At 40.6% G+C, this 8,799-nt stretch overlaps 1 pseudogene; it reads right to left on the reverse strand.

Annotated features, from left to right (window-relative positions):
* Positions 1-7,470, reverse strand: part of LOC134609487 (patched domain-containing protein 3-like) — a 40,383-nt pseudogene extending 32,913 nt beyond the window's left edge.
* Between the last annotated feature and the right edge of the window lie 1,329 nt (positions 7,471-8,799).

Below are 8,799 nucleotides of genomic sequence, written 5' to 3' on the forward strand. Positions count from 1 at the left end.
GCAAAGTTGTGCAAATATGTACTCTAGCAAAGTTGTGCAAATATTCCGTGCATGTACCATATTTATTTATTTTTTTAAAGGACAACTGTTACCTCAAAACTATGTTTTATTATAAAAATCATTCCACCAACTTCTGAAAAGAAATAGATTTTTTTCTAAAAGAAGTATATGTTAAAAAAAAAAAACCTCACCCTGAGAGTTTGGCGGAAGGTCAAGCAGAAGGGGAACATGTCGCCATACCCCTCCCCCCTCATGCCACTGAAGCATAATGAGGACTGTCCCCCCGGACTAGACCCACGAGCCCTCGAAGACATCATCCCGGACACATCCCCACGCCTGCATCACACCCTCGAGGGAGGGGTCTGCAAAACACTAACCGACATGCTAGAGGAAGTGTCCCCAACCTTCATGCACCACTTTCGATACGTCCAGCTCACTAACTTCATACACACCTTACCACAGGGACCAGCGCTCCCCAGAGAACACACCACAATAGAGAGGGTCAGCAAACACCCAGACCCACTCCCACACGGAGTATCCTTCTTATACTCCATGCTACAATCAGAACTCCCAACTGAGACACCCTGTTTCATGGGAAAATGGGAGGCAGCCCTAGGTAACTCGTTCACGGAAGCGGAATGGGAATCCATATGCTACCTCACACACCACTGCTCCACACACAGTAAAACGCAGGAAACAGCCTACAAGCTCCTGACACATTGGTACTCCTACACCAAGTAAACCCAAACCTCTCCAGTCTGTGCTGGAGATGCGAACAAGAGGAAGGCACACTGAAACATATCTGGTGGGACTGTGTGCTGATCACACCATACTGGCAGGGGATATACAAGATGCTAGGGAATAGTTACCAAAACAGCGCGCTAAAATAATCTGCAAATATAAAAAACACAAATAATAGTGCAGACTATCTGAATACACTCTTATACACTTAGAGAAATCTTTAGGAAAAAAACTCACATGTCCCAGAGCCCTATCACCCCTGGCTCTGGGTTTGTAAGGCTCTTTTGGAGAGGGGATATCCCCACACTGCTGAATTCTCCAAAGGATATGTTCACTGTCGATCCTTGTTATGCTGTGTGTAAAAACAGAAGGGGGGGACCTCCAATTAAATAGTATCTCAGGTAAGTTTATTACATAGAAAAGTTAAAACCCTTACTTGGGATGTGGTGGGTATAGACTCGCAGAGTCACCCACATAAAAGCATGAACAAATATTGTAAAAACGCTTCCTGATTGCAGTCCGATCACGTGACCGCTTCCGGGTCCGCCCCTCCAGTGACGTTCGTGTGACGCGTTTCGCCCGCCTCCACAGGCTTCCTCCGACGACGTCAGAGAGTTCCAGACAGTCTTTTAAGTCCATAGAGCCTCCCCCTTCTCCTCCCATTGGCCAGGGGGCGTGATTTTCGGTCCTGTTCACTGGGCAATCAATTTTACATATGTGGACTTAAAATTATTCTAACTAACTGAACTCCTTTTATCAACCGAAGAAAAAAGGGGTTGATTATATTTAAACACACAGTCAAAAAAACAACATCTGGTTATTGGAATACAATACTATTATTCATCAATTCACCAATAGGAATTTAAAAGGACTCCTCACTGTTGGTATATATTTATAACTTCTCAGGAAGTATAGTTTTAAAAGGAGGGTCCTATCGTATTTTATCTTTATGCTCCTATGCACAGTGAGCATCATATGGAATTAATCAGATTTAAATGAATATTTGCACAAGGACAATTGCTCTTAAACAAAAACATAAACATAAACATAGAAAAATATAGCATCCTCTTCATTTGCTATTACAATGGTATTAAAACCAACTGATATAGTTCTTATTGAGCACACATCTATCTTTGGAACCTGCTTCAAAACAGGAGAAAAATTGCAAAGTAATTTAAAGGGAGAGATACAGAGATCAATTCATAAAAGATGGTTGCCTCACAAGGAAGGCAAACTACAAATTCACATACCAAATGAATGTCGTATAAGATTAAATAAAGTGAGTTGCTCCTAAACTTAAAGGGATAGCGTTTACTCCATTCACTATTGTGATAAACCCCAAAAAAGCAGACAATAGAAATTTTTTTTTAGTTCTTATTCAGTATATATTTATCTGAGAAACCTGCTCAAAAAAGGAGAAAGATTGTAAAGCAGATTAAAGGGGGGGAATGCAGAGATCAATTTATAAAGGATAATTGCTTCATAAAAAATGACAAACTTCAAATTCCCCATTCAAACCCCTAGGGAACAACGATTTTAATTTGAACACCCACCTCATTTCTTGTTTTGCCAATTTATTATCCAGGTTTTCACCCCTCCAGTCTCTACTCACTCTTTCTATCCCAATGAATTTTAATTTAGTGACATCACCCTGATGTTTCTGAATAAAGTGGGAAGAAAGGGGGTGTTCTTTAAAGCCTTTTTTTATATCACGTATATGTTCCTCAATGCGAATATGCACTTGTCTGGTGGTCTTTCCGACATATATACAATAGGTAGTGTGGCAAGTGATAAACTGTTTGACACAATATGCTTGTTCCGTATTCCCACCCATCAGTTCCTTTTTCACACACTTAGGGGCTGCCGTGGTCCTGCAGGCCAAGCAATACCCACATTGAAAAAAAACCACATCCTGATTAAGGAAGTTCCTGCTTGAGCTTTCTTGTTTCAGGCTACTCTTTACTAGATGACTCTTAATACTCGGTACTCCTCTGTACACAATCTTGGAGTTCTTTGAGACTATTTTTTCTAACAGGGGGTCTTCCTTTAAGACGAACCAATATTTATTGATTATATTTTTTATTTCCCTGTTTTTCCCTGAGTAGTTGAGAATCAGGGAGACTTCATTATTCTTATTCTCCCCTTTATTCCTTGTCTTTTTATTGTTTTTACCAAGTAGCTCCTTCCTGTTAATCTTACCTATTTCTTTATGAGCTTTGTCTAGTAAGGTCTTAGGATAATGTTTAACTGTAAGTTGATCCATTAGTTGATTAATCTGGACCTCACATGTTTCCTCACTCGTGCAGTTCCTCTTGAGTCTTAGCATCTGCTCCTTGGGAATATTATTCAATCAGGGGCCATAATGGCAGCTGTCGTAAAAAATAAAGCTATTAACGTCTACCTTCTTAAAGAAGGTCTCTGTATGTATTTGATGTTGAGAAATAAAAATACGTAAGTCCAAAAAATTCACCTGGCTATCACTGTGGTCCATGGTGAGTTGGATTCCCCAGGAGTTCGAATTAAGGTAGGCCTAAAAGGTAGTCAGATCTTCCGTAGTGCCTCTCCAGATCCAAAACAGATCGTCAATGTAACGGCGATAGGTGACCAGGTTCTGCACCCAGCCATGGTCCCCATATATAAAGGATTCCTCCCAATAGGACATAAATAGGTTCGCATAGCTGGGTGCGAACCTAGTCCCCATCGCCGTCCCAAGGATCTGTAGATAAAACGAATCCCAAAAATTAAAATAATTATTAGTCAGGATAAGGTGGATACCTTCCAATATAAAGGCTTGGTGGTCCGGAGATAAGCTAGATGAGGACAAGAAAAATTCAACGGCCTCTATACCCTTTGAGTGTGGAATAATTAAGTAAAGTGACGACACATCCACAGTTACGAGGATGTCCCCATCCTTCCACTCAACTTCCTCCAGTATTTGCAGAATCTGACTAGTGTCCCGCAAATAAGCCTTAGTTTTCTTAACCAAAGGCTGTAGACACAGATCGATATATTCCGACAAGGGGGCTGACACCGAACCTATCCCGGAGATAATGGGTCTCCCTGGTGGTCTAGTCTCATGCTTATGGATTTTTGGCAAAAAATAATATACAGGTATCCTTGGGTGTATCACAGCTAGATAGTCATATTCTGTTTTGGAGATAACCTCCATTGATAGACCTTTTTTCAAAAAGTCCAAAAACATGTCTTTTTTCTCTTTAGTAGGATCACCTTTTAGTTTTCTATATGTAATCCCATCGTTTAGCTGTCTTAATGACTCCTCTACATAATACTCCCTATCCATAAGGACGATGCCCCCCCCCCCCTTGTCGGCTGGTTTGATTATGACCTCCGTATTCTCTCTTAGTTCAGCCAGGGCCTGTTGTTCTTGAAATGAAGAGGATGCTATATTTTTCTATGTTTATGTTTTTGTTTAAGAGCAATTGTCCTTGTGCAAATATTCATTTAAATCTGATTAATTCCATATGATGCTCACTGTGCATAGGAGCATAAAGATAAAATACGATAGGACCCTCCTTTTAAAACCATACTTCCTGAGAAGTTATAAATATATACCAACAGTGAGGAGTCCTTTTAAATTCCTATTGGTGAATTGATGAATAATAGTATTGTATTCCAATAACCAGATGTTGTTTTTTTGACTGTGTGTTTAAATATAATCAACCCCTTTTTTCTTCGGTTGATAAAAGGAGTTCAGTTAGTTAGAATAATTTTAAGTCCGCATATGTAAAATTGATTGCCCAGTGAACAGGACCGAAAATCACGCCCCCTGGCCAATGGGAGGAGAAGGGGGAGGCTCTATGGACTTAAAAGACTGTCTGGAACTCTCTGACGTCGTCGGAGGAAGCCTGTGGAGGCGGGCGAAACGCGTCACACGAACGTCACTGGAGGGGCGGACCCGGAAGCGGTCACGTGATCGGACTGCAATCAGGAAGCGTTTTTACAATATTTGTTCATGCTTTTATGTGGGTGACTCTGCGAGTCTATACCCACCACATCCCAAGTAAGGGTTTTAACTTTTCTATGTAATAAACTTACCTGAGATACTATTCAATTGGAGGTCCTCCCCTTCTGTTTTTACACACAGCATAACAAGGATCGACAGTGAACATATCCTTTGGAGAATTCAGCAGTGTGGGATATCCCCTCTCCAAAAGAGCCTTACAAACCCAGAGCCAGGGGTGATAGGGCTCTGGGACATGTGAGTTTTTTTCCTAAAGATTTCTCAAAGTGTATAAGAGTGTATTCAGATAGTCTGCACTATTATTTGTGTTTTTTATATTTGCAGATTATTTTAGCGCGCTGTTTTGGTAACTATTGTCTTTCTTTGCACATTTTTTGTGTATCGTATTTTAAGTGCTGCCATAATATCTGTATGTTTTTTTATAGCGCTCACATATTGGTTTGAAGATGCTAGGGAAGTTCACGGATGTGTCACCCCCCCTGGAACCGGTGGCGATGCTCTTACATCACACACCAGTTCCCCATTCTAAATACAAAAAATCCGCTGCTGTCATGGTTTAACCAAATGGAGGAGCTACGGACAATAGAGGAACTGACTATGACAACAAACACTGCCCCAACGACATACACAGACATATGAGACAGCAAAGGTGAGACAGCAAAGGTGAGGTTCCAACTGGAACTCAGAACCAATCCTGACATACACCTTACCACCACTGGATAGGACACGGAGACTAGACACCCTAGACAACAGAAGACAACCGACAGACGACCATCCTGACCCCCCCCCTTCTTCCTTCCCTTCCCCAACTACTAAGGAGACAATACCACCAGAACCCACCCGACCGCATACACCTAACGCAGGGAAGTTGTACCCGAAACGAAGTCACTCATGAAGCCACTTGCATTTCCACTAACACTTAGAGACCACACCCATAGGGACCATGAGAAGAAGACCTGTAATTACCCCAGACGAACTAAGGCTCGACCTGACTGGAGACACAACCACCCACTCCATGGAAGGAAACCCCACATACAACACTTGGACGTACCCCTACACAGACATGAATCACATTTATAACGATAACGGGGAACACATTGGCCCGATGAGACTAATATCACGTACACTCCGGATAAAGGGCTATACGAGAAACCTGACGACTCAGGATGGAGGAGAGTTTTACAAACCCTAACACACACATGCTACGACCCACTAATATAACGAACACCACCAGCACCATATAAATCATAGCGGAGCCTAAAACACCACCAGATACTAAGTCAGAGACATAAAATGCCTACAGCAAACACACAAGCCTGTACTACGTGAAGTACACATCACCAGTTAATGGGGACCTGCGAGTCCTTCAACATTGTGATGCCCGATCTAAGTGAATGACATTGAGTGTAACGCACCTGGTTAAATCAGACGGGACATGACTTACCTTTACCCAGCATTCTATTGACAACTATAGCGGGGGTATATATAACTCATGCCATACACTGGTTTAGAGCCACTCGGCTCATTTTTATTATTGCTTACCTGTATACGTACATTTCACTAACTGGTTCTGCGTATCCATATATCTCCAAAAAAGTTGAGAGACCTGTGAGTCTCACATTGACGGAACCCACTAACATAATGATATACTTCAATAAAAAATATATTTACAAAAAAAAAAAAACTCATTCCTACCTCTGTCTAGCTATATCTGTGCAGAGGGTGGAGCAGGGAAGACTATAGAGATTAACTGTTGGTTTTTCAAACACAGTACATGTATAATATGGCTAAATGATCCTGTCCTATACGAAAGATAAGAATACAGTTTTTATCATATTTTTACATATACTTAATTGAAAAAAAATCATATTTCCTTTCAAAACTCCATTACAGATATTAATATATGAAAAACAGTATCTTTGTGACAGTTGTTCTTTAAGGTAATGGTGTTTCTAAATTCTTATTTCCACAAAAAAATCCAAAAATAACCTTACCTGCACATCTTTTAGATTTAATGCTTTTAGTTCATTAGGAATGGATGTGATGAAGTGGTCAATCCATAGCAAGCTGTTATCTCTGTCTAGATCACTGTCCTCTCTCAGGCAATAAACTAATCTCATTGCAATGGCTCTCTGTACAATGTGTTCTGGGCCCAGTGTTACTCCTCCAAGATACGTCCCCAGAAATGTCGTATTCTGGAACATTGGATAGGTCACGTTGATGGTCTCTATCTTGTTGGGCTTATCTTGTACTGCAGCTAACAGCGGGTTAGATGGGAGACATTGATCGCCATAGACCTCTGCACACAGCTGGTGAAATTTGATGTTAATATCATGTCCTGCCTCTGGCATTGTAATAGCCAAAGTTCTCACCTTCTCATCCAACATCAGGAGTTCAACAAATGTGTTTGCATTCATGATATTATTAGATAAGGTGACTGCAATCAAGGAGACAAAAGATCCCTCTGTATAAAGCCGCTGAGCTGAAAATTGGCCAGTGTCATTGACTGGAAAATGCCTTTTTATAAAATCTTGCTCTGATTTAGCAGGACCCCCAATGGGTGTAAACTGATCTTCTATATTGCTAGTTTCTCTTTGTGGTAAAAAATAAAAACCAGCTCCTAGCCCAGCAGACATAACAAAAGGAGTCAACAGAAACCACCAGGGGTATCTAGCAATGAGCTTCCCAAGTTGGTAGAACCCACGAGAGAGTGGTCTCTCAATACAGTCTGTGTGACAGCCAGCCATTCTCCATTCCACATTACCAGCTTCGTTATACAAGTAGACTGTTTTATTTTAGATTATGTGTTTTGAATTAAACAAGCAACTCAAGCGACATAAAGTTGACTGATTGGCGGCATATGAATTTATGACATGAAATAAAGATAAACAGACTTATAAAGAAGTTTATCGTCAAAGAAACTAACCAAAATAAATAATATGTCATCATGGCAGTGGCCAGAAAAACTTTGATTAACCTTTACTATTAGCTGAGATGACTAAATAAAAATATGAAGCCATTTACGTCAGAAATATTTGTTGTTTCTACCCCAAGTATTAAATAATACTGTAGAGAACACAATTCAATTAGTAGAAAAGTACCCCACTCTTACAAAAAGGTTGCATATGGAAAAACACATGATAATAAAGTGTTGTGCTCTTCTTTGGCGTTATATGCTTAATGGTAAGGTTAATTACCGGTATGTAAAAATTTAGATAAAGGCCCATAATCGTGACCTAGGCCCTACCGTGGCACCCTGCTCCTAACCTCCAGCCCCCACTCCTTCGATTTTCTTCTTACCAAACACCGCAACTTAAACTACCTCTCATGAATATTCTACTTAGAAGAGGGGATGTACAGCAAACATCCAACAGGAGGCTCCAACTGACCCACTCCCCTAAATCATACCGTTTATTTATTTATTTATTTATTATTGCCATTTATATAGCGCCAACAGATTCCGTAGCGCTTTACAATATTATGAGAGGGGGATTTAACTATAAATAGGACAATTACAAATAAACTTACATGAACAATAGGTTGAAGAGGACCCTGCTCAAACGAGCTTACATTCTATAGGAGGTGGGGTGTAAAACACATTAGGACAGGAATTTACAATCAAATAAGGTGGGCTGCCCTTTAGGAGAGGGCAAGAGACAGGTATGTGAGGTAAGGGTTAGTCTTGGAGGCCATAAGCTTTCCTAAAGAGACCGTTGTTTAAGAAGCGCAGAAGCGCATTATGTTTAACGAAGAACAGAAAATGTTTCAAGCACACTTGTTACAATGTTGTATGTGTAACAAAGATACGCAGTGCATCTGCTTAACCTATGAACTATTGTACAATCGCTCTTTGTTTCTTGACCTGTACATTGTATTTTTAAAAACACCTTGAGTGCCTGGAGACTTTCTTGTGTTAGGTTATCATTGTGGGATTGCTGATCCTGCTCCAGGGCACCTGGTGGCTGCTTGGAATGGGTGCAGCTCTTATTATCACTTTTGCAATTGTTAAATGACCTGACTGCAGTCAAGGAAACAAAATATCACTGTGCATAAAGCCACTGAGCAGAAAATTACCA

Source organism: Pelobates fuscus, chromosome 4 (genome assembly GCF_036172605.1).
Source record: "Pelobates fuscus isolate aPelFus1 chromosome 4, aPelFus1.pri, whole genome shotgun sequence".
NCBI lineage: Eukaryota > Metazoa > Chordata > Amphibia > Anura > Pelobatidae > Pelobates > Pelobates fuscus.